The sequence below is a fragment of the Lissotriton vulgaris genome, chromosome 4_1 (genome assembly GCF_964263255.1).
Source record: "Lissotriton vulgaris chromosome 4_1, aLisVul1.2, whole genome shotgun sequence".
NCBI lineage: Eukaryota > Metazoa > Chordata > Amphibia > Caudata > Salamandridae > Lissotriton > Lissotriton vulgaris.
This window is the reverse complement of record NC_141691.1, coordinates 1,946,028,853-1,946,053,274: the sequence shown is the minus strand read 5'-3', so window position 1 is coordinate 1,946,053,274 and position 24,422 is coordinate 1,946,028,853.

Sequence of the window (24,422 nt, the reverse complement as noted above, 5' to 3'; positions counted from 1 at the left end):
TCACTCTTAGTTGGATAGCGTCTTCCGTTGAGAACACATCAAAGTTGCAATACTGAGATAGTCGACGTACCCTGGAGATGAAGGTGCTCATCCTTTCTTCCTTGTCTTGACGAGCTTGATGAAATACATATCTCTCATAGTCCACATACCTTTTGTGTATGAATTTCTTATTCAGCGCCTCTTTCGCTTTGTCATATGTTCCTTTTTCGTCTGCCGGCAGCTCTTTAATCACTTTGCTGACCTCCTTGCCAACCAAATTACGCAATGCAATGAGTTTGTCTCTATCTACAGTGACCTTTGACCCTTCAAGATAGTCCTCAAAATCTTCTAGCCACTCCTGCCATAAGGGGCCCATGCTTCCACCAGCCACCAGCGTTAGTGGTTCAAGGGGACGCAGGCGTGATATTCAAGGCTCAGCTGGGGTCGCCACAGTAGCATTGTCACCATTCTGCTGGGGTGGATTTGACATCTCTGCAAGTGATTGTCAGCATCACCTTTCTTTTCACTGGTGTTGGTTGTGATTATCAGTGCTTGTTTGGTATTTACCAATGCTTGTTTTCATTTACCAGTGCTTGTTTTCATTTACCAATGCTTGTCTTCATTTACCAATGCTTGTTTTGCATTTGCCAGTGCTAGTTTTCATTTACCAATGCTTGTTTTGCATTTGCCAGTGCTTGTTTTTGCATTTACCAATGCTTGTTTTAATTTACCAATGCTTGTTTTGCATTGGCAAGTGCTTGTTTTTGCAGTTACCAGTGCTTGCTTGCTGGAGCCATGAGCCGTCTGACTTCAAAATGGCCGCTTACCACTCGCACATAAGGATTGTCCTGTTGGCTGCCTGACTCCAAAATGGCCTCCGCTTGTGACATCTCGGCTCCCGCGAGACTTCAACTTCATTCATTCTCTTCGCTCCAATCCAGTCACTGAGACTCACCGGACCGCCGATCTTGTCAGCAGCACCGTAGCAGCGGCGCTCCACTCACTTTCACTGGAGCTTCTTCACGATGGGGTCAGGGTAAGCTCCCGATTCTGTAGCTTCACTCGCGGCCACTTCCGACGCCTTGCTAAGTTGCACGCATCTAGGGTGATCTCCCGTTTTGGCGTGAAGTGACTCTCGGCAGCAAACTTCTTCCAGCACTCACTCGGCAGCGCTCCACACGATCGACGGATTGCGGAGCTGTCACAACTGTCGCTGGCCTGGGTCCTCAGGCGGCGATCTTCTCAGGGGGGCACACGTGTCGCGATGGCGACTACTTCTCGGTGCTGCCCAGGGACAGGGCACTCTCTCTCTCAGTGTGGGGATGGCAGGTTACCTCATCCCACCCTCGTCGCCAGCTGTAGTGTCGCGCATGCAATAACGACATACACTTACTTGAGAGTTATGGAGCTTTATTGGCACACTCCTTACTCGTCCCTGTCCCTACTCTAACTGCCCCTTTCCTGCTCGTGCTCCTCCTCTTCCTCCACCCCATGACTCCGCCCACGCCCAACTACTAGAATGCTCAAAACATAACACCGGTGAGGAGCAAATATTAAACGCTGGACGGGAAAATGAGCAACCACTGTAAACAGTGGTTTTCAACTCATTTTGGGAGGCTCTCAACTGCTAACATACATTACTGGGTGTGAAAACACTCCAGGACATTCGAAAAAGTCTCAGCAAGCTTTCAATCATTCAATCAATCAGGATTTGTAAAGCACGCTACTCACCCGTGACGGTCTCTAGTAACCCTGGGCGGAGTGGGCGGAGTGGGCGGAGTGGGGCTTCGCGGAGCTACGCGAAGTGGGCGAGAAACTACGCCCACCTCCGCACTCCGCGTAGCCCCACTACGCAAACACCACTGGCCGCCAGCCCCGCCACCCGCCTCCCTCCCACCCTCCCTAAACACTTTAAATTAAAGGAGTCAAATAATTTAAAACGCACTTACCTTGCCCGCCGCTGCCCGCCGCGTCCCCGGGGCTCGCTATCTTCCGTCTTCTTTACTAATGCGCATGCGCAGGCGGCCGCGCATTTCTCACGAGAAAATGCGCTTGCGCGGCCGCCCGCGCATGCGCATTAGTAAAGAAGACGGAAGATAGCGAGCCCCGGGGACGCGGCGGGCAGCGGCGGGCAAGGTAAGTGCGCTTTAAATTATTTGATTCCTTTAATTGAAAGTATTTAGGGAGGGCGGGAGGGAGGCGGGTGGCGGCCAGCTACGCTCCGTCTGCGGAGCGTGCGTAGTGCCGCCTGGCTCCGCCCGCTCCGCAAAATGCGGAGTAGGCGGCACTACGCACACTCCGTGCACGGAGCGTAGCTGGCCGCCCACCCCTAGTCTCTAGGCACAGGGGTTGGGGGGGGCGCGCAGCTCCGATTCAGCCAAAGAGCCAGGTCTTGAGGCGCTTCTTGAAGGTGTACAGAGTGAGGGAAAGTCTGATGTTGAGCGGGAGCTTGTTTCTGATCTTTGCGTTGATATAGGAGTAGGCTCTTCTGCCCTCTCTGGCTCTTCAGATGTGTGGGGTTTCGGTGAGGGAAAGGTCGGAGGAGCGGAGGTTTCTCTTGGTTACGTGGAAGGAGACTCTTTTGTTGAGGTATTGGGGTCCGGTGTTTGGGAGGGATCTGTAGGTGTGAGTGAGTAGCTTGATGGTTACTCTCTTCTCAAAGGGGAGCCAGTGGAGGTCTCGTAGGTGGTGGGTGATGTGTTCATGTCGCGGGAAGCAGGGGACGGGTCTGGCAGCGGTGTTCTGGATGGTCTGGAGTTTTCGGAGCAGGGAATTTGCTGATTCGGGCGTAGAGGGCATTTCCGTAGTCCAGTCTGCTTGTTATGAGTGTGTGATGGTCTTTCTGGATTCCGGGGGATTCATTAGAAGGTCTTGCAAAGCATGCAGAGGGTGTTGAAGCGCAAGGAGGAGACGGCGTTGATCTGTCGGGTCATGGTGAGGGAAGAGTCTAGTATGATGCCTAGGTCCGGACGTGGTCCGTGGGAGTGGGGGGGTTGTCGAGGGTTGTGGGCCACCAGGTGTTGTCCAATGCTGAAGGAGTGGGTCTGAGGATAAGGACTTCTGCCTTCTCTGAGTTGAGCTTCACACAGCTGCTGCTCATCCAGGGTGGGACATCTTTCATTCCTTCCTGGGAGATGAGTCTGTGGGTGTCTAGTTGCTTCGTGAGTGAGAGGATGAGCTGGGTGTCATCGCGTAGGATACTTTGCTGATTCCATGCTGTCTGACGATGGTGGCGAGGGGGGCCATGTAGATGTTGAAGAGCGTGGGGCTCTGCGAAGATCCCTTGGGTACTCTGCAGTTGATCTCTGTGGGTTCTGAGAAGAAAGGCGGGAGTCTTATTCTTTTGGTTCAGCCGGTGAGAAAAGAGCGGATCCAGTCGAGGGCAGTTCCCTGTATGCTGGCGTCGTGGAGTCTGGTGCTGAGAGTGCAGTGGGAGACAGAATCGAAGGCTGCAGAGAGGTCTAGTAGGATGAGTGCTGCTGTGTGTCCCTGGTCGAGGAGAGTGCGGATGTCACTTGTGGTGGCGAGGAGGGCGGTTTCAGTGCTGTGGCTGCTGTGGAATCGGGATTAGGAAGAGTCGATCTTGAACTTTATTTTTTGAGAGGAGGGGCCTTGGGTAAGGTTAGGAACAAAAGTGCCTCTTAGGTACTTCTCAGCAAGAGGCCCGCCCCCTCCAAGGCCCCACCTCCTCCTCACACAGTGAGGTTTTTGTTGAGTTGGCAGGTCTGTAACTCTGTACAAAAGTGGAGGCCACTGACCCACCTATTGTTACACTTCCACATTCTCTACTTCTATCTGCATGGGGCTGTAGCATGCTGTGCACACTAGTTTCATCCACTGCTGAGGGAAGGCCTATTGCTGTCCAGCACCACACCAGAAGAAATGAGTGAGACTATTCCGATCAAGAACCCGACAGAGATTTTGTGCTCAAAGAAATGGGAAGAAGAGCCTCATCTGAATCTAGGGACTACACCACAAGAATCCTAAGAACCTTAATACTGTGGAAATGCTGTGGAGAGGCTGAGGGGGAATAGAGTGCCTAGATGAGATCAGTCTAAAAAAGTCTATAAAAAAGCATGGGGAATTGATGTTTTAGGACACCCCCTTTTTCTCCGCCCCTGACCCTTTCAATTGCACAACCTAAGCAAGAAAGAGGACATTGTTGGACAGTTTCGTAAAGATTTTTCAAAGTTATCAGCAAATCAAAAAAGACATTTCCCATGGAAATACTGATCTAACCATAACTACCTTGTGGCAACCGCCACTGGGTAATATAGCTATATATATATTTTACAGAGTGGCAGTTGCCACTGGGAATAGTTAGGACCCGTTATAGTTAGGACTTACCATAGGAAATAGATTTTTTGGTTTCATAATACCGCTGGTGCCGATAGATGAATTTTCACAAAACGTACCAAAGAAAGTTCATCCATCTCAGCTCCTCCCTTAGCAGACAGCTAAATCTTTACCCAGAAAGTCTGCTTTTTGCTGTCACAGATGTGAACAGATGATATATATTTAAAAAGTCTTCCTGGTGTTATTCACAATGTGTTTTTATTTCTTGAACTTGTTCACTAATTTTCTCAGGACACTGCATAATTTCGAATTCTATTTTGTTTGTCCTACCATTTTCTTTATCAAATGTGATTTCTCTAATGAGAGTCTCAGGACCGTATTATTGTATTGAATTATAACTATCGGTCCTTAATATAATGAGAAGTGCACCCAAAACAAATTAATTGAAATACATAATATTATGTATTGGTGGAAGATTCTTTAAGAACCAACAATAGTCTATTTACCATTATTATTATATTTGAACTGAGGGTTCTGAAACAAACCTGGTCATAAAATTGCTAAATTGTGAAACATATTGATTGTGAGTACATTCATGTTTAGCTTTATTATTGAACCAATATGTATCACATTTGTGGACTTAAGAAACAGGAATGCTTTCTTGGAGGAATGCATTGTAGTCTTACACCAGGCATGCTTTTCAACAAGTCACTTTATTTTGAAGGGAGATTGCACTTGTAAATATTGCTGCTTTCAAAGGCATTTAGCCAAAGGGCGTCAAGCCGTAGCTCAATAAACAAAGCCTCAGCAGACCTCGGAAGTTATAGCTAGATCAGTAAACTATCTCTGGTGAATTTCAGCGTTTTTTGTATTTAAATAATATATTTTATATTATTACAAGATCTGACTATGGCATCACTTTAGCCTTTGTTTTCCTCAATGACACACGCACGCACACACACACATATATCTATTTTGCTTTCATTAAAAAAACATGCCAGCACTCCGAGGTCTGCTGAGGCTCTTTCCATTGAGCTACCCTTGGACACCTTTCGCTAAATCGTAGAATTAATGCACACTACAGATTAACATGCTATTTAAGTTCAAATAATTAAAATTAATTTTGGGTCGTCATTTGTTTCAGCAATGTGTATATGTCAGGGTCCAGTGAAAAGTATCATTGTCCTGGAGCTGAGAAAAACTTTAAGACCAGTCCCTTACATGTTCTCGAAGCTTTTACCATGCATGCATTTCCAAAGCATTTAATACACACACACACACACACACACACCCACACACACACACACACACACACACACACACACACACACACACACACACAAATATACACAGTCACATAGTCACACAGACACGCAGTCACACATACACATACACACATTTATAGTTAGGATTGTGTTTCAACAGGAAATGCATTTTTTTATTCGCTTAGATCTTCTTTAGCACTATTTGACGAATCTTCACTTAACAAAAACATGTTTTCACCTAGGCTACTTCCTGGAAAGTTTCGGGGTGATCCATCAAACAGGAAATGAGAAATATAAACTTAACACACAGCTATAGCTCAAGCAATTAAATGGGTTTACTAAAATTTGGCAGACAGCTAGATTTTAGGTGAGAAAGAGTGATTTTTGTGATTTGGGGAGAATCAATTTAGTAGTTTTTGAGCAGTTAATGCTCAAAAACATTGTACCTTTCTAGCTGTGTCGTATCTACCGGCCAATAGATCTCATGCTGAAATCTTATTGGCGGCTGTCGCGATCGCCCCTGGTAAATAAATACACACAAGTCGGAGGTAACTGCAGGTACGTGTTGCTTTATTCCCTGCCAGTCTCGTACTGGCTTACAGCCTAATCCCTTTCCGGTTACCCATTTCCTGTTCCCTTTTCCTGTTCGCCTGCCCTGTCCCGAAACAGGGTCAGGCGAGGCGACATGACATCTCCCCCCTTTTTTTACAAAAGTCTCATCTTCCTCTACATTTCTTCAACGAGGCGTCGAGGTTTCCTTATCAAGCGTTGTGGACGTTTCTCTCGCCCTGATGCTTGGACGGGGTGATTTGTGGCTTCGGAGATTCGTGTAGGACTGTGGTGATTTTGGTCGCTGCTGTCACTCTGGCTTATTGAATCACTTGAGAGTTGACTCGAGGAAGTCTCGTGTCTGTTGCGCAAATTGCATCTTTTAAAGTGTGATATGTTTCTTGTTATCTGCTTGTGGTCAGCCTTTGCCGTGATCATGGTCCCTTTCCTTTTGCTGACTTGTAGGGGAATGTCGAGGTACCGACTGTCTGCCTTGGCTCGCCGGTCACCTCGGACTATCACCCAGTCTCCTTCCTGAATATTAGATTCCTTGGTGTGTCTGCGCTGGTCGGCATATGTTTTCATCTTGAGTTTCCTTTCATGGTCCATCTCGACTAGAGTATTGTGATCAACGGTGATGTTTCGTTGTTGAGGTACAGTGTTTACTATGGGTAGTCGAGTACGAGGCGCTCTTCCCAGCATCACAGTGGCTGGGCACTGATTGGTGGTGCTGTGTGGCGTGGTTCGATATGCTCTTAGCACCTCGTTCAGTGTTTGCTGGATATCCCGGTGGGTTAGCTCGGCTTGCTGAGTTGCTTTTTGAATGTTCCCATGAATCGTTCCACCCTGCCAATGGCCTGCGGCCATAGTGGAGTGATTTTTTGATGTTTGAAATTGAGGTGGGTCGCAAAGTCTGTAAATTCATGACCATTGAATGGGGGCCCATTGTCCGATTTCACCCGTAAAGGTATCCCCCATGCTGCGAAGATTTCATCAAGTACTGGGATGACTGTTGTCGCTCTGGTGGACGTTATCAGATGTGCAAATGGGAACCGAGAGTACTCGTCCATGACGACGATGATGTATTGTCCTGACTGCAGCGGTCCGAAGAAGTCGACTGCAACTTGTTGCCATACTCCTTCCGGTAGCTCTGACATCTGTAGTGGTGCAGGTGGTTCCTCTCGACTGACCACTTGGCATGTCATGCAGTCTTTCAGAGTTGTTTCCACCATTTGATCTAGTGTGGGGAACCAGACACGTTCTCTCAGGGCTTTCTTTGTTGCGTGTATACCTCTGTGGCCTTCGCGTGCCAAGTTGATGACCCCTTGACGTAGCTTGTGTGGAATCACAATCCTCCCTCCTCTTAAAAGGAGTCCATTGTCGCTGATGGAGAGTTCGTCACGCACGCGCTGGAAAGCGGCAAGGTCATGATGGAGCTGGTCAAAGTCTTGGGGTGAACGCTTCACATCCCTCCAGGAATTTGTGCGGACACGAGTCATGACAGCCTGCACAAGCGGGTCGAGCGCTGACGCCTCTTGAATGGCTTCCAGGGGAACCGTGGGTGGACATGCTGTGTCGATAACAAAGTGAAGGTATTCGTCAGCCACGGATAGTGCAGCTCGAGCGCCGACTAGAGGGTGTCGAGACATAAAATCAGCTGGATTCTCGGCTTTCCCCGGCTTATGAATGATAGTAAAAATGTAGTCTTGCAGGCGTAGGCCCCACCGTTCAATGCGTGGCGGCATTTTTGCGTTGGGGTTTCCAAAAATCGTGATGAGTGCCTGATGATCTGTGATAATCGTGAAATGTTTGCCATAGACAAACAGGTGGAAATGTTCGCACGCCCACACCACAGGTAGGCTTTCTTTCTCCGGTTGGGAGTATGCTTTTTCAGTGTCCGTGAGGCTACGGCTTGCATACGCGATGATGTGGCGCTGGTCAGAGTTCTCACGATACTGGGCCAGGATGGGGCCCAGGCCCACTGGGCTGGCATCAACTGTGATTTCAGTTTTCTTCTTTGTGTCAAAGTATGCCAGATTTATGGCGGATCCAACGGCTTGTTTGATCACAGTGAATGCTTGTTTGCATGCATCAGTCCACTCGAATGGTTGGCCCTGACGAGTGAGTTCTCGTAGGGGGTAGCTGATCGTGGCATAATCGCGGATGTAACGTGCGCAGTAACTTGCCATTCCGAGGAATGAGCGGAGATCACTCACGTCTCGGGGTGTCGGGGTGTCAGCGACCGCAGCTACTTTTTCTGGGTCAGGCCTCATCCCTTCTTTGGAAAAGATATGTCCATAAAACTTCAGGGTGTCTTTGTGGAATTCGCATTTGCTGGTATTGAGTGTTAGGTTTGCAATCAGTAATGCATGGCATACTCTGTCCAAGGCGGTGTCGTGCTCCGTTTGATCTTTGCCAAAGACTAACAGGTCATCACTATAGTTGAAGGCGTTGGGAATGCCTTGTATGACTCGCCGGATGGCTTCCTGGAAGATTTCCGCGGCCGAGGAAATGCCGAAGTTCAGGCGTTTATAGCGGAACAGGCCTTGATGTGTGGTAAATGTCGTGATGTATCTCGATTTGTCATGAAGCGCCAGCTGATGGTAACCTTTGTTAAGGTCGAGCTTTGAGAACACAGTGGCGCCATTGAGTTTCGTGATCATATCACTGATATGCGGTCCTGGGTGACGTTCCCGCTCGATGGCGGTGTTGGACGCACGCATGTCGACACACAGTCTGACCTTGTTGTCCTGTCCCTTTTTGGGGACCACCACGACTGGTGACACCCATGGGGTGGGTCCTGACGTAGGCTCAATGATGTCTGTTTGTAGGAGTTCTTGGAGCTCGTCATCGACGGCTTGTTGTAGGTGGAACGGCACCTTCCTGTGGTGTTGAGCGATGGGTGTCACGTTCTCATTAATGTGTAGCTTCACCTTGAAATGATTTAGTTTCCCAAGGCCCTTGAAGAGGTTCGGGAACTTCGCCACGATGTCGGGAGCGTCTTCGGTCAGATAGAGAAGTTCCACAAGTTTTAGTCTTTCTGCTGTAGGTAAGCTGAGTAGACAGTCTGATACATCTGGTTCCTCTACCACATGACTGTAGGCAGAGATTTTCCGATCTTTGAAAGTGAGAGTGGTGTGAAAACGGCCTAGGCAAGGTAGAGGTTTGCATGACATCCACGTGAATATGCGGACGGCTGCTGGCTCCAATTTGGGTCGTTGCTTCATGTTGTAGTATTCTAGAGCGCAAATATAGTTTAGTGAAGCTCCTGAGTACAGGACAAATTTCGCTGGGTGATCTCCTATCAGGATGTCTAGCTTCGGATATCGTTTCAGGCGGTCCGGATCTGATACCATGCAGATGTACTCATCACTGTCCTGCGATACTGGCGTGTGTGATGATGAGTCGCTGGACGTGGCTCTATGTGACCGGTAGGACTCTGTCGTCTGACGTCTAGCTCGATGGGTGCTTGCAGATCGACCTCGTGATCGATAGGAGTACGCTGATTGAATGCTGGAGTTTGAAGAGCTGGATGAGCGTCCTTCTCTCCCTTTTATAGCTCGCGCGTGGTGTCGCGTGTCGTAGCTTTTGGTTGACGATCTGTGGGTTGACTGTTTGGCTTGACATGCTATTTCGAAATGGTTATCTCTCCCACAGCGGTGACACCGCTGGCCAATTGCTGGGCATTGTCCTGAGTGTGGGTAATCCTGTCCACATCTGTAACAAGTAGGTGCTGATTTGGCGGATTTGGTATGCCGCGAGCTTCGTTTGGAGGATGTTTTCCGAGTGTTGTAGGACTTGTGAGATTTTGACGTGGGCCTGGTAGTCTTGGTAGATGTGTGTGCCTGAACTCGGAGAGCGTGATCCTTCCGGTCCGGTTTGTGAGTTTCCATCCGTTTGGCATAATTCTCTGCTTGGTCGTTGATTCTTGTTAGTTCCTCGATCTCTTCTAGAGTGTATTGTTTCTTCAGGAGTCTCCGGCGGAGAGATTCGGATTGGCATCCGTCGATAATGCGGAGTCGCAGGGCGTCCTCTGTTTTGAAATTGTCAAATTTCACAATATCGTGCCATTCGCTTGATGCGCATGATGAAATCGCTCATGCACTCCTCCTTTTCTTGGGTGGCTAGGTTGAACGTGTATCGTTCATAGTCCACGTTGCGCTTGTGAAGGAATCGCCTATCAAGGGCACCCTTTACCTCTTCGTAAGTGGCAGTTGCTGCATTAGGTAGTTCTCTGATGATTTGTGCAATTTCTGGGCCTATCAAGTTTCTTAGTGCTACTAGTTTTTGTTTGGGATCTTGCACCAGGGATCCTACCATGTAGTCCTCAAAGTACTTACTCCAAGTCTTCCATGTTGGGCCCATGCTGTTGCCTGGCGTCAGTGTTAGTGGCTGTGGTTGCCGCATGAAGGGGGCCCCCATGGGAGCGTTGGGCATCATGGCTGCGTTGACTTGAGGGACTGGTCCTCCTGTATTAGCCTGAGGAGCTGGGCCTGCTACGCCGTTCCCTCCAGATGAGCTGTCAGGAGCTGTGTTTGACATCTGAGAGTAGTGACTTGGTGTGGCTGGCTGTATATTATGTAGGACTCTCGTTCTCTATTTATGTTGTTTCTTGACTTCAGGAGGCTTGGCTTTGTCTTTTTATGTGCTTTCCCGCTCTTTTTATGTTATTTGAGTCCTTGCAATGAATGGCGCCTGACCTCAAAATGGCCGCCGTTGGAGGTTCGTGGGTTAATCAGATGGCTGGTGCCTGACTTTAAAATGGCCGCCGCAAGGGACGTCGTGTCTCTCCCCACTTGTATGTTCAGTGGTTTTGTTAATTATATTCGAGTTTCTTAGGGTCGCTGGGGGTATGACTCACCCTCGCTTCTTGCCGTGTTCCCGCTGCTCTTCCGTCTTTGAACGCGGGCGGGTCTCGCGCCACGAGGAGACCTCTCACTCCTTCAGGCTGCTCGCGTCTGGAAACGCGAAGGGATAGCGCTCTTGCACACGGGCTCTCATTCCCGGCAGACGGCTCGATGCTCTCGGCAGGTTGGCAGGCTTCTGGCAGGTGCATGTAGGGCAGCTCCGATGCCGGTTTTGATTTTCGCGCTCATTCCGCGCCATCGGCAAACCGGACTGCAGGACTTGGTGATCGGCCACGATGAATGGCTGGGCGATGGCGTTGTTTGTGGGCTTAGGCACATCCCACCCTCGTCGCCATTGTCGCGATCGCCCCTGGTAAATAAATACACACAAGACGGAGGTAACTGCAGGTACTTGTTGCTTTATTCCCTGCCAGTCTCGTACTGGCTTACAGCCTAATCCCTTTCCGGTTACCCGTTTCCTGTTCCCTTTTCCTGTTCGCCTGCCCTGTCCCGAAACAGGGTCAGGCGAGGCGACATGACAGCGGCCACCACAACAACAAAGATGAGATGGCATCCATTTTAGATGAGTCCCCTAAAAAGGTTTAAAATACACATAAGGGGGAAGGTTAGGGATACCCTGAACCCCTAGTTCTATTGCTGGGGTCCCAGAAGAACCCCACCTGCGAGTCAAAAAATGTTTTCCCTAATTTTGCAACAAACTCCTAAAAAAATATGAGGTGGGCCAGGGCTTTGTCGCCGGGGTTCAATATTTATTTTTGGGAGGTGGATAAGTGGACCCGATCCCTGAGCCTCTGTGAGCACATGCCCCCCCCCCCTTTCGAGCGCTAATAAGCCCCAGGTACCCCTTCCCATGAGGTCAAATTCCATAAAAATGGTGAGGGGCCACCCAACCCCCCTCTGTGATCCTTAATGAGCCTCAGGGACCCATCCCCAGATGCTGAATGTGATAAATAAGGTGAGCTCCCCGGGGCTGGCTCAATTACTGTGTTCTGCATTAGCACAGACAGGGAAGTCATGTCTGCTTACACTCAATGGGAGCTTTAAACAGGCTCCCACCTTGGTGAAGCTAACTTTTGTTTCCTTGCCCACGCACCCAGGGCTACTGCCCGGAGGGAGCAAGCAAAAACATTTGCTCAGCCTAGGCAGGGGCAAAGTCGGCTACCGATGCACCCGGGAAGGCTGGGCTCCCTCGGCCCTTCAACTTGCTGTTTGGTGGGTGCCCCGGGTGGGCACCGGGGCACCGACCTAGAAATAAGGCATGCCACAGGAGATGGGGTCCGTGGCGCTACAATAGGCTTAGGGAGAGAGGCCCCCTTCCTGTTTAAATTAAGTGCAGCCCTGGGGAAAGGCTTGGGCTGGGGAGCCATGGCCCGCCCCCTTTCCATTGCAGTTCAGCCCAAGGGAATAAGGACTTCAGGGACTGTTAATGTTTGGGGATTGGGCCATGTGGCTCCCTTCTCGTTTTCAAGGAATTTAGCTATGGGATTGCGTCCCCATCCTCTTAAAATCAAAGGTCCTGCAGGTGGTGTCCTAGGGATGCCAGTGCTTCTCCAGACAGGGAAACACACATTGCTCCTGCCCAAAGCGAGCTAGCAAAAACTGCTGTTCCTCTAGAGAAAGAGGTGTGGCGCCGCGGCTAGGGCGACTGACTCCGGAATCTGGAGTCCACGGTTCGATCACCAGCATCAGATTAGCCCAGCACCATGTGACTCTGAGCAATAGCTTGCTTAATCTTCCTGTCGGCCCCCAGCGCCTAGAGACCCTTACGGGTGATTGTGCGCTTTACAAATGTGGATTATTATTATTAAATTTGGCAGGGCAAAACTGGCAGGTGCATGCGGGGAGCTTGCTGTTTGTTGAGTTTTCTGGGTGGGCATTGGGGCACACACCTAGAAATGAAGATGGGGGCCCCAGGGTCACAATAAGCTCAGGGAGGGAGGCTGCACAGTCCTCTCCTGTTTAAAATAGGTGCAGCCCTGGGGGAAAGCGCGAGGAGGGGAGCCTTGTGGCCCCTCCCTCTTTTCATTGCAATTCCACCCTGGGTGCCTAGGGTCCCTGGGCCTGAAGAGACTTGGGTAGGGGAGGTGCTCCCGCCTCCCCATTAAAAAAATGCCTCTGGCATGGGATCCCCAGGTCTCGAAGTGGCTTGAGGGTGGGTACTGCACTAATGGGTTGGGCGTATCACCTGTAGTTAAATTTTGAGCCTGCGGTCATCAATCTATCAATGAAAGATTTACAAAACGCACAGCTAATCTAAAGTGTCCCAGCGCTAAGGACCTTATACATAAATTCTTACGCAAGTCACTAAAAAACAGTCTTAAAAAGCCAGGTTTTAAGAGCACGCCTGAAGCGGTTTTCCTCCCTCAATGCATGCCAGCCCAAAGAGAGGACATTACAATCTCACGCAGCAAGGTAGCAGAAGGACACACTACCCCATTTTTTCCTCTCAATTCTTAGTGCCTGGGTCAACCGGTCATCAGAAGAGCGGAGGGTTCTAGCTCGGTGGTAATGGATGATCCTGGTGGAGAGATAGCTAGGGCCCTTCAAATAAACAGCTCTAGGGGCTAAGCTTAGTAATTTGACGTGGATTCTCTCCTTGATAGGGAGCTATTGTGGGTCCTTTAAATAAGAACAAATAGCACTCTGCCTGGTGATTTTTGGAAGCATCCTTGCTGCATGGTTCAAACCATCTGTATTCTCCTCAACATAAAAGCTGTGAGGCCCAGATAAAGTGCATTAGTATAGTACAAAAGTGAGCGGATAAGAGCATATATCACCATTTTTTGGGCCTGGAAAAGTAACAAATGTTTCACTGATTTTAGGATTCCCAAAACAGGAACCTATCACAGTTGCCGCCTGCAGACCTAAGGATTGCTGGCAATCGATCTTAACCTATAAATTATGGACTACAATTGCTGGTAAGCGAGGTGGAGAGACACAACTTTGCCAGCACTCCCTATCCCAAGTGTGTGGAGGTGAGCGAAATAACAGAATCTGCTTTACTGGCATTGCATTGTAGGTTTCTAGCCCACATCCACTGAAAGACTGCCATCATACAGTTCTTAAACATCCTAAACGGATCCGGTGGGTTGCTATCCATAGTGAGGACTCAACTAAGGAGGCTAGAGGTGTAATTTAGATATTAAAAATGGTCGGAGTCAAGGCAGAACATTATGGGACTCTAAACTTAATCTGTTCAGGGTCATATGGAAATAGTCCCATCAAAACAGATTGGCCTCTATCAGCAGGAGAAGAGCTAATCTAGGCAAGCACACTGACACCTATATTTTCTAAGCGATGGAGTAGGATAGATGAGACACAGTATCAAAGGCTAAGGGCAGGTTGAGTAATATCAACGCGACCTGGTTCCTTAATCCACAGCCAGGTTGATGGAATCAGTCACCTCCACCAATGCTGATTTAGTACTGAATCGAGAACGAAAGCATGACTGAGACTGATTGATCATATAATTAAAAGTAATCCGATTGATCATATAATTAAAAGTAATCCACTTCATCCCATAATTTCCCATAGTGTCTCCTTTTCTTAAAATGAAATATTTTCTGTGGCATTGGGCTACAAGTGCAGGAGTCGGTCCTTCTGTTTCCTCATCCCATTCAAATAATTAAAATCATTACAATGTACTACACTTTCCATGTATGGAGAAGAACAAAATAAGTTAATGGGTGTTAGAAATGGGATTTCTGGTTGGCTAAGGCTTGCGCCAAAGCCAGGCAGAAACCACCACCCTAGTTAGGGCAAGGGGGTTACACGCCAAGATAACCCCTGCTCACCCCCTTGGCAATGTGACACGAGCAGTAAGGCTTATCCCGGAGGCAATGTGTAAAGCGTTTTCGCAACACTCACACAGCAGCAACACACTAGGCACACCACAAAAAGGAACTCCACACAAGGTTATATATAAACAAGCATTTACAATGCAATGGTTTCGCCTTTGGAAAAGTTACCTCACCTTCTGCCCACACTTTTTCAGATTATGCTGTGAATGAGGGATGGCGGGCAAAAAGAGATGGGGTGAAGGAGGGACGAGGGGGTCGTAGGGAGGGGGGTGGGGCGCCAAGGACGGATGGTGGACGTGGGAGGGATAGAGTTATTGGGTGTAGGGATAGGGAGGGTCGTAGGAAGTGGGTATGAAGGGAAGGGGCCGGAATGGAAGGGGGGAGACGAGGGAGGAGATGAAGAGAAGAAACGTCAGGAGAGCTGAAGGAAGGGGGCCGGACAAGCTGGCTGCAGAGGGAAGAATAGCTGAGTGAAACCGGGTAGTGGAGAGAAGGAGGGACGAAGTGAAGATGATGTGGAGAAGTGTGGCTCAGGGGTTAGAGGCAGCAGACCCGGAAGCTGAGATCAGCTCTGGACCAGGGTTCAATTCCCCGCCTCGGCGGGTCTTGGGCTAAAAATTCCACGGACTCGATAATTCTCGCTCCGGTGCCTTCTCGACTCACGGGTTCACACTCTGCGACTCTGGGCAATAGCTTGCTTAATCTCCACAACGGCCCCTCGCGGCGGGATGCCTGGCTTTCACCTTGTGGATACCCTGCCGGGGTTATCTCACAGGGGAATACCAGGACGGGTTCCCTAAGCAAGCGCCAGGATGCCCTTTGGGTGACAGGTTGCGCTATATAAGTACACCTACATTTACATTTACATTTACACATGTGAGAAGGATAGGATGAGAGGGTTGGAAGGGAGCCTGGCTGAGGCTCGGCAGGGGCTGGAGCTAAATAACAGACGGGATGCAGCGGGGATCTGTATGGAGTGATGGAGGGGTAGGTGAGGCGAAGGGTCGTGAACTGATGGTGGGAAGAAGGGGCACCAGAGGAGAAGACGGACTCAGGAGAGACAGGCAGGGAGGAGGAAATGAAGGGGAGGTGAACTGAGAGATTGGGGTAACTGGAAGGCGTCTTGGAATGAAGGTTTGGCAAGTATAGAGCCGAGACAAGAGTGAAGGGATGGGTGAAAGGGGCTTAGGGGGTCGTGGTAGATGACACTCGGGAGGGGTGGTGTTCGAGGTGATGTAGAAATGACCACACATCATTGATAGGCTGGTGCAGACGAAAGAGGCATATCATGTGTGAGCAAAATGCAGACATAGAAAACCTGCCGGACATGTCATCATGGACATCCACAAAAGCGGTGAGCAGGGTTGTACTATGCACACGAGTACACATTGTAATTATTTAGCCTTTTTATATAGCGCAAACTCGACCCAAAAGTATCAGTATCAGCTTATATTCGTTTCAATAATGCACAAAACTGAGGCTTTCTTTAAAATACTTCAGTGATGAAAAAAAACGAGGCTTTCTTTAAAATACTTCAGGGATGTAAAAAACGAGGCTTTCTTGAAAGTACTTTGAGTTCCTCCTTAAATGCTTTACCAATATTTTACTTTCCTCCAACTATGCAGTTCTGGATTAAGGGCGCCCGAGGGGGTACAGTACAGCTCTTGCTGCCTTGGAAGGAATGCCCAGTACCTGTTGATGCGCGGTACACGCGAGGTGCGGGCGGGCTCTAGATGCTGGTCTTGTCGAGCCGGTCCGGCTTGGGGCAGACGTCCTCTCTGGCAGGCAGATTCCCCCAGAGGCGGCAGCGTCATGGGGCGGCCTGTACTTAAGTACAGTGCGGCTCTCGGGTGCGGTGCGGCTCGGGGACAGGTGCCGGGCCAACGCGTACACTTCAGGCGTACGACGCGAACCTCTACCAATGCAGGCTCGCAGGATCAGAGGTGCTGTGCTTTAATGCGGGCAGGTTGGTGCGAAGCATACGGCCACAAAGGCAAGGCTTTACGTCTCGCAGGGGTGCTGAAAATCAAAGGCTGGTGCGAGGTGTACGCTTCTGGCATATGACGCAAATTTCAGTCGGGGCGAGTCTGAGCGGGGAACTGCTTCTTCTGGGGATAACGCGGTGCCGGGGAGAGGGTACGCTGTGGCGTATGCGGCGTCTCCACAGGCAAAGGGCGAATCTCTCGAGTTTCTCCCCCCAGTGGGGATACAGCAGGCAAATCAGGGCGTCCTTCAGGAGGGCGAGGCGGGTGTGGGCAGCCCAGCTTGGCAGTAAACAGACAAGCATTAAGAACGGACTGAGGGAGGGGGGGCGGGAACGGCCAAATGGACAGCGGGAGGGGGGTGGGAATGGTCAAACGGACAGCAAAAGGCACGGACAGGACAGCGGGAGGGGGGGGGGGGCGGGAACGATCAAAGCACTCACCTGGAACTGGACTTCCTCCGGCGGCGGTCGGCCCCAAAATGACCAAACGAAACATGGACTACAAAAAAAATAAACCCCGCCCACCGCCGCACTGACGTGACAAAAGGGGCCGGATGAGAAAAATTCTCAGAAACGCCCACGAGTCGCCTCGCAGAATGACGGACGCCTCTGTTTTCCAATGGCTAGCCTCCATTTATGGAGCTAGCCAATGGGAAACAGAGGCGGGACTAACATCCATACTGCAAAACAAAAGATTTCGCCTGCGCGAAATGCTGCTTGCGCAGCTTTCGACAGGCGAAACCTAAAAATAGCCTTTGTATTACCATAAACACATTAGATCATAATCACACAGATACACTGTGCCAACTGGCACTGGGCAGTATTTACAGGGGATTATTTACACAGGACAGGGCCACGTGGGCCACTGTCAGAATCAGCACTTAGTAGAAATAGCACTTAGAACAACTGTAGCACAAAATAACAATTGTAGAACACAACCAGTAACCACTGGTAAAAGGTAGGTACACACTACGCAATACTAATCACCTTAGGCATAGATCACGCAGGGAAACCACCTCACTAGCATAAACTATACTAGGCAAAACAGCCTCCTACGCATAAAAACACAGTTAGAGGTATCTCAGGCATAAAGGCATTGCACATTACGCATAAATCACATTAGACAATTATCAACATAAACACAGTAGGCAATCACCTTGCTCAGAATCACAGTAGGTACTGACCCCAGTGCGCCCCAGGCGGGGGCACAAAACAGGAACACTGTCCTTAGGCCAACTGTCCTCTCATGGGGCTCAAATGCCCTTTGTCCAGCAGAGTCAGGGCAGGCTGCGCAGGCAGCCAAAAGAAGAGTGCGCAAGGGTTCTAAATGTAGCAGCTGCCCACTAATTGCTGGGCAGCTGTGAACTCATAAAATGAGGCACTGGCACTCCCTGTGCCAACTCTGTCCCCCCCTGGGACTCTAACAAAATAAAATGTGCCCCAAACGTTGGAGCCACCTAGGTTCTCAGCACCATCAGCCACATGTTGCAGCTGCCCACTGTCTAGCTTGGCAGCTGTGCATACAAGGAGAGGCCTGGGCATCCCAGTATTTCATGAGCCTCCCACTGGGGCTCTCCCCGACGAAACTTGCCCCTACAAATTGGCTCTGCACCCTTCCTACCGGAGGAGCCCCACTCCTGGGCTTTGAACCAGCAATGGCCCCGAGTCCCACTCCAGGGCCTCAAAAGAACTACCAATGTGAGGGGAAATGGCAAGACGTTGCAGCGGCCCAGAACTGCGGTGCCCCTGTGGGGATTTAGCAACACACTGGCGCGACAGCACTTCGGCAGGGCCCTTACTCACTGGGCTCCTCCTCGTCGCTCCTCTCTGCGGCGTCTCCTCATGGGAGGCGATCTCTTGCCGGGATTCCCTCTCTTCCGTCCCGGCGGCTGCGGGGGCAGGACTTCCTGCTTCCTCTCACGCTTCTGTTAGTCGAGCCCCCTTCGTTGCGAGGCAACGCCCACGGCTGGGACCGATCCCAGCACAGCGGCCTCGTGACGTCAGCGACAGCTCGTCCGGGATCCCTGGGCCAGCGGAGATGATACGGGGTAGGCACCCGTTTAGTTACGAGGTCCCTGGCGGGGTGGGCACCCGCTAGGGATATATAAACAAATAATGGCACCAAGCTCCCGGAGGGGGGGGGCACCCGCTAGGGGTAAAGCAAAGGGCAAATATGCAGAGTGGGCACCCGTGCCGAGGAGCAAGTCCTGCGGGGGAATCTCCACGCCGGGGACTCCCCCCACGCAGATGATCGCCGCGCCGTGCTGCCGCGGGAGTCCAAAGGGACAGGACAGCGCTCCTTAGGAAATGTAAATAAAGAGCTCCAACAGAAAGCAAAGCGCTCCTCAGTACAACAATGCGCTTCTTGATTAAGGGACCCCAAAGCGCTCTTTAAGGATGAGGGATAAAGCGCTCCCAGGTGCTAGGGTTTAGGTCCAGGGAAAGTCTGTCAGAATAAAGGGGGGGGGGGCAAAGACTGGGTCCAGGGGCCAGCTCACAGGGCCCTCCAGCAGGGAGGTGCCCAGCAGCAGAAGGCCCCCCTCAAGTCAGGAACCAGAGTGAACAACTTGCATGGGGTCTCAGCCCCTTTTTATACACATATTTCCTTTGTCTGGAGGGTGCAGGGTAGGGGGAAAACCAAACGCAGCTGGTTCTGGAGCACTTTGTTGTGCTCAGCCCCTCTCCCCATTCACAGGACAGGCTAGGGACATCAGTCGCACCACAGGGGGCAGAGCCAGCATTGTGTAGGGAAGGCCCAGGCCTATTCAGGTCCCAGGTGCTCTCCCCCTCCCATCAACATGCAGATCTCTCCATTCACCACTGGGGCGGACCCACCCTGACTCCTGGAGCCAGGCACACCAGCCAGCTCCAGCCAATCACAAGCCAGACAGTCAATTCACATTTACTACACAGACATGCCAACTTCTAGAAGTAAGAAAAATAAGAAAAACCAAAGGAACTGAACTGGGGTGGCTGAGTGAGCTAAAGAATGGTGATGGAATAAACCCAGATCAGTTGATTCGGGGTGAGTGTTTGATTTGCTCAAACGCTCCGTCCATCATCCCGTTTTGTATAACTTCTAGAAGTGGCACTTCTACACTAGACACATTAAATCTGCGCACACCGTCGCGCAGTATTTAATCTCACGAGTTCGCACATACCAATCTCGACCCTGCACTCCTCTCACATCAGGAACTAACATGGATACACACATTCCCCATACATTCCTATGGGAGGACAGGGCAATCTCACCACACACACTCAGACTGCATACGCACTTTACACTGGGACATCGTGTTAAAGTGCGCAGAAGCCAAAAATAAATAGTATCAGGTCACAATTAAAAGCAAAACGTTTAGGGGTGAACCTGCCAAAAGGGCCAAGTCCAACAATGGGGTAACTAAGTTTGCTAAAAGCTATAAAATCGTAGAAGCAATAGTCTGAACTAGAACTAAAGTGCTGGTGTGTAGGGATGGCTCCTGCGTCTGGGAAACCAATTTTCAAGTCCTTTAAGTGGGCCCTATAGGTGACAGAGTGTGGTGGGAACAGCAGTCTCACAGACCTCTCCCACTATGTGACAAGGTAGGGGCTGCCGTCTGCCCTCATTGGCTTGCCCATAACTAGGTCAAGCCAATGAGAGGAGGCGGCAGGCCCCATAGTCAGGAACCAGCAAGGCTTTCCTTCCCCCACCTGCAATCCCCTCTTCGGGCTGGTAAGATTTTTTTATTATGTTTGGTGCATGCATGTGTGTGTAAGTATAAATGTATGTGTATTTGAGTGTGCGTGCTATGAATGGGTGTGTGTGCATGCGAATGGATGGGTGTGAGCAGTGCTTTAAAAGGGGAAAAAAAGGCACGTACTCATTAAAATAGGTGTGGCAAGTGGGCGGGGCTAGGGGCGGGGCTAAGGGCAAAATACCATCATACATGGAGACTTCTGTACCAGTTGCAGCACATATTAAAACACATGAGAAATGTGTTTATGTCAAAAACACAGATTAACTCATAACACAAAATGAAAGTCATGATGGCACTTTCACCCGAATGGTCGCTGCACACCTGATTGACTGCAGGGTCTGTCTACAGACCATGTCCTGTTAATCACAGCGTAACACAAGCCCTCTCACCTCCCTGCAGTTTGGGGACATTCAAATGGGCTCTGCTGAAATCTTCACCAGCAACTCTCGGAAAGGATACTTCAGCCGAGTTAATTACAAGCTCCTCGGAAGCAGAGCGGCCTCTGCCCTGGTTGCAGAAACCTAACCTGAGCCTGCTGTGTCGTGGATCAAAGTACCTGTACTCTCTCTCTCTGCCTACAGATTATTCCGCTGCCTGCGTCCCCCACAGGGGGACATCAGCAGGGCAGCCCCCCTAGTGCCCATTAGTCGGAGCCCCCCCCCTTGGTCTCCGTGGAAGGAGAGGCTCTGGCAGCCTCACCAGCCCCTCCACTGGGCGGGTGCACCAGTGACGTGCATCCGAGGGAGGTCACGCCTTGGGGGCGGGCCTGGTACTTAGGCACCTGCCGCCTCCAGATCGACCTCTTTTGCCGGTCGTTCTGCCCTGCCTGCCACGCTGCTCGAATTCTGTAGGTTAGTACCCCCCTCGTGCCCGCTCCCCCCCTTCTGGGGGTCGCAGCTGGGCCAGGCGGCCCGCTTAGCTGCGGGCCACTGAGGCTGGGGCAGGCAGGCGGGATGCTTGTGGGCCTATCGCCGAGTCCGCGAACATTATCCCCCCCTCGTGCCCCCCCACTCTGGGGGTCACAGCTGGGCCAGGCGGCCCGCTTAGCTGCGGGCCGCTGAGGCTGGGGCAGGCAGGCGGGATGCTTGCGGGCCTATCGCCGAGTCTGCAGGAATTATCCCCCCTCTTGCCCACTCCCCCCCTTCTGGGGGTCGCAGCTGGGCCAGGCGGCCCGCTTAGCTGCGGGCCACTGAGGCTGGGGCAGGCAGGCGGGATGCTTGTGGGCCTATTGCCGAGTCTGCGAGAATTATCCCCCCTCGTGCCCGCTCCCCCCCCCTTCTGGGGGTCGCAGCTGGGCCAGGCGGCCCGCTTAGCTGCGGGACAATGAGGCTAAGGCAGGCAGGTGTGATGCTTGCGGGCCTATTGCTGAGCCCGCAAATGTATCCACCCTTGTGCCCGCTCGCCCTCTCCTTGTGGGGGTCGCTGCTGGGCCGGGCGTCCCGCTAGCGGCGGACCGCTGAGGCTGGGGCGAGCTGCCTGGGGCGATCGGGAGGCCGTGAATTGCCCTCCCTCGTGCCCTCTCTCACGCTCTTGTTGTGTATTGAGTGTGCTCGGTTTTACCTCTGGGCACGGACCTGACGTTGCTGCATGTGCCCAAGGGGCGCAATCGGGTAGCGCACGGTACTTATACAGCAGTACCTGCCCTGTAGCCATGCCGGGTTTGTGATTGCTTGTGCAGGGTAACTTCTGGGGAGGGTCTGGGTTGGTTGGTCGGAGCGCTGCCCCTCCCCCCCCCCCTCATGCAAGGGTGGGTGATCCCACGCGGTGCTGGATATCTATTGGCCCGCTGTCCCGGGCTCTGTTTTCCGGGCACGCCGGCCTTGGGGGTCACAGATTTTTGCCCTCCCGCGTTCTGATGGCCTCCCTTCCCTCCATTTCTTTACGCCCGTGGGGGGCTCGACCTGTGGTTGGGGGATCAGGGCCCACGCATCGGTGTTCTTCCCCACATGGCCTTTCATGGTCTGGGGCATCACCTAAGGTGTCCGGTAGGACGGAGCGGACGGCTCCTGGTGGGCTTGGCTAGTGCCGGGCCTGTCCTGGGGAAAATGGTGCCCGTGTTCAGGGGCCGATTCCCCCCCCCCTGGGGTCCACGCATCGGTATCCTTCCTCCCCTGGCCTTTAAATGCAGGGGCATCGCCTACTGTGTCTTTCCACAACGGGGAGGTTGGGACGGAGCGGACGGCTCCTGGTTGTTTGGCTCAGGTCGGGCCTAGCTGGGGAGTAATGGCGCCCGCTTACCCCATAATGGCTCAGTGAGTTGAACGCTCCTAGGTGGAATGTGTTATGGTGGGCAGCTCAAGAGTTCGATTACTCTCAGGTCCAAAACTGTGACTGAGGCCTGTTATTTACAGCAGTTTGCAGAATGATACGTGTGATGTGAAGAGATGCTAAATCACTTTATGTCCAGCTGCCAACTTTCTCCCCGGGGCCTTGGTGATATCCGGCTTGTGCGCCCAAACACGGTGGCTGTCTTCCCTCCCCCCTGGAGGCACCCCCCCCTTCCTCGGAGGTGACTGGGGCTTGGGCAGGCCCGTCCCCCCGCGCATGCGGGAAGTGCTCGGCATACACACGGCTCATTGATTTATGCGCTGCCGCCGTCGTCTGGTGCGTCCTACAGGTCAGGAGTCAAATCTTGGCAACGCTGAATAACTGTGTCCATATATATCGCTTGAGGATCACGAGATACGTTTTGCCGTTACATGCGTGTCTTTCGACTATGCACCGGTAGTTACCGTAGTGCCACTTTCCCAGTAACAACGCAAAAGACATATCACAATCACGGAGAACAGTATTGCAGTAGATTATGTCACCATGTGAGGGGCGTGATGTACATTGTATTGGAAAAATTCTTGGCTAACATGTGTGTATTACAGGGGGTCCGTATCTTGTTACAATGAGGATGGGCCAAGGCGAAGCCGGACAGGGGGCCCAACGCACAAAAGAAATGGAGGAACAGGGCACGGAGACACAGGGCACAGGAGTAGGGAAGAAAAACTGTTACATTTTTGCTTTCTGTTACAGATGTTAGACACAACACCGTGGGCGGAAAACGAGCGGCTGACTTTGCCAATTGAACGGGGAATAGTTTGAGACCAGGGACCGACAAAGGGCAGAAGCCACCACTCGGATGGACGGCCTGGGGACCCCGTTTCCGTTGTTCTCCCAGGTAACCTGTGTGGACGAATCACAGCAGGGCACGCTGCAGGATGGGCTGTGGGAGGAATTCATGGCCATAGCTAAGGCGAAGGGACCAGCATGGGTGCAAGGATTCATTGAGGCGCGCAGACAGGAAGATTCGGGAGTAGTAGCAGTCACCCCACCGGACGACGCAGCTGGCCCCTCGACCCAGGAGTGATGGAGGTCCGAGCGGAAACGCAAGAAAACCTACAAGTACTTTCTGGCCGAGGCACCTCCAGCCACAGGGAGGCCGGCCACCGCCACGCGGGACCCTGCGCCAGTGAACGCACCAGTTGTAGTGCAGGACTCGGCCACAGGCCTGACTGACTTGGCCTAAATGGGTAAGGCGATGGACGAAATGTTGGGTCTCATGGCGGCCTTTCAAAAACGACTGGATTCGATGTCCGCAATGCCACAAGTGTCGCCATCGGCCCCTCAAGCAGTGGCGGCGGCGGCGGTGCTGCAAGTGTGGGCGGGACAGGCCACGGCCACAGACGTAACTGGCGCTCAGAGTAGTAAGGAGGCTGCCGCTGGGGCAGCCACCGGGCCTGCTAGAGCTGGGATTGCTGGAACTGCCATGCTAGCTGCGCCGACCACAGTATCCGCTGACACCCAGCCTAAGGGCCCCCCCCTGACCAGCACCATTGGTGTTCCCAGCGGTCACGCACAAGGCACAAGAGCAGGGTCTGACGCACCGCAGCCCTGCCCGCTCACTACCACCCCCAGCCAAGGGGAGACGCACAACGAGGTCACGGGGGTGCACCACG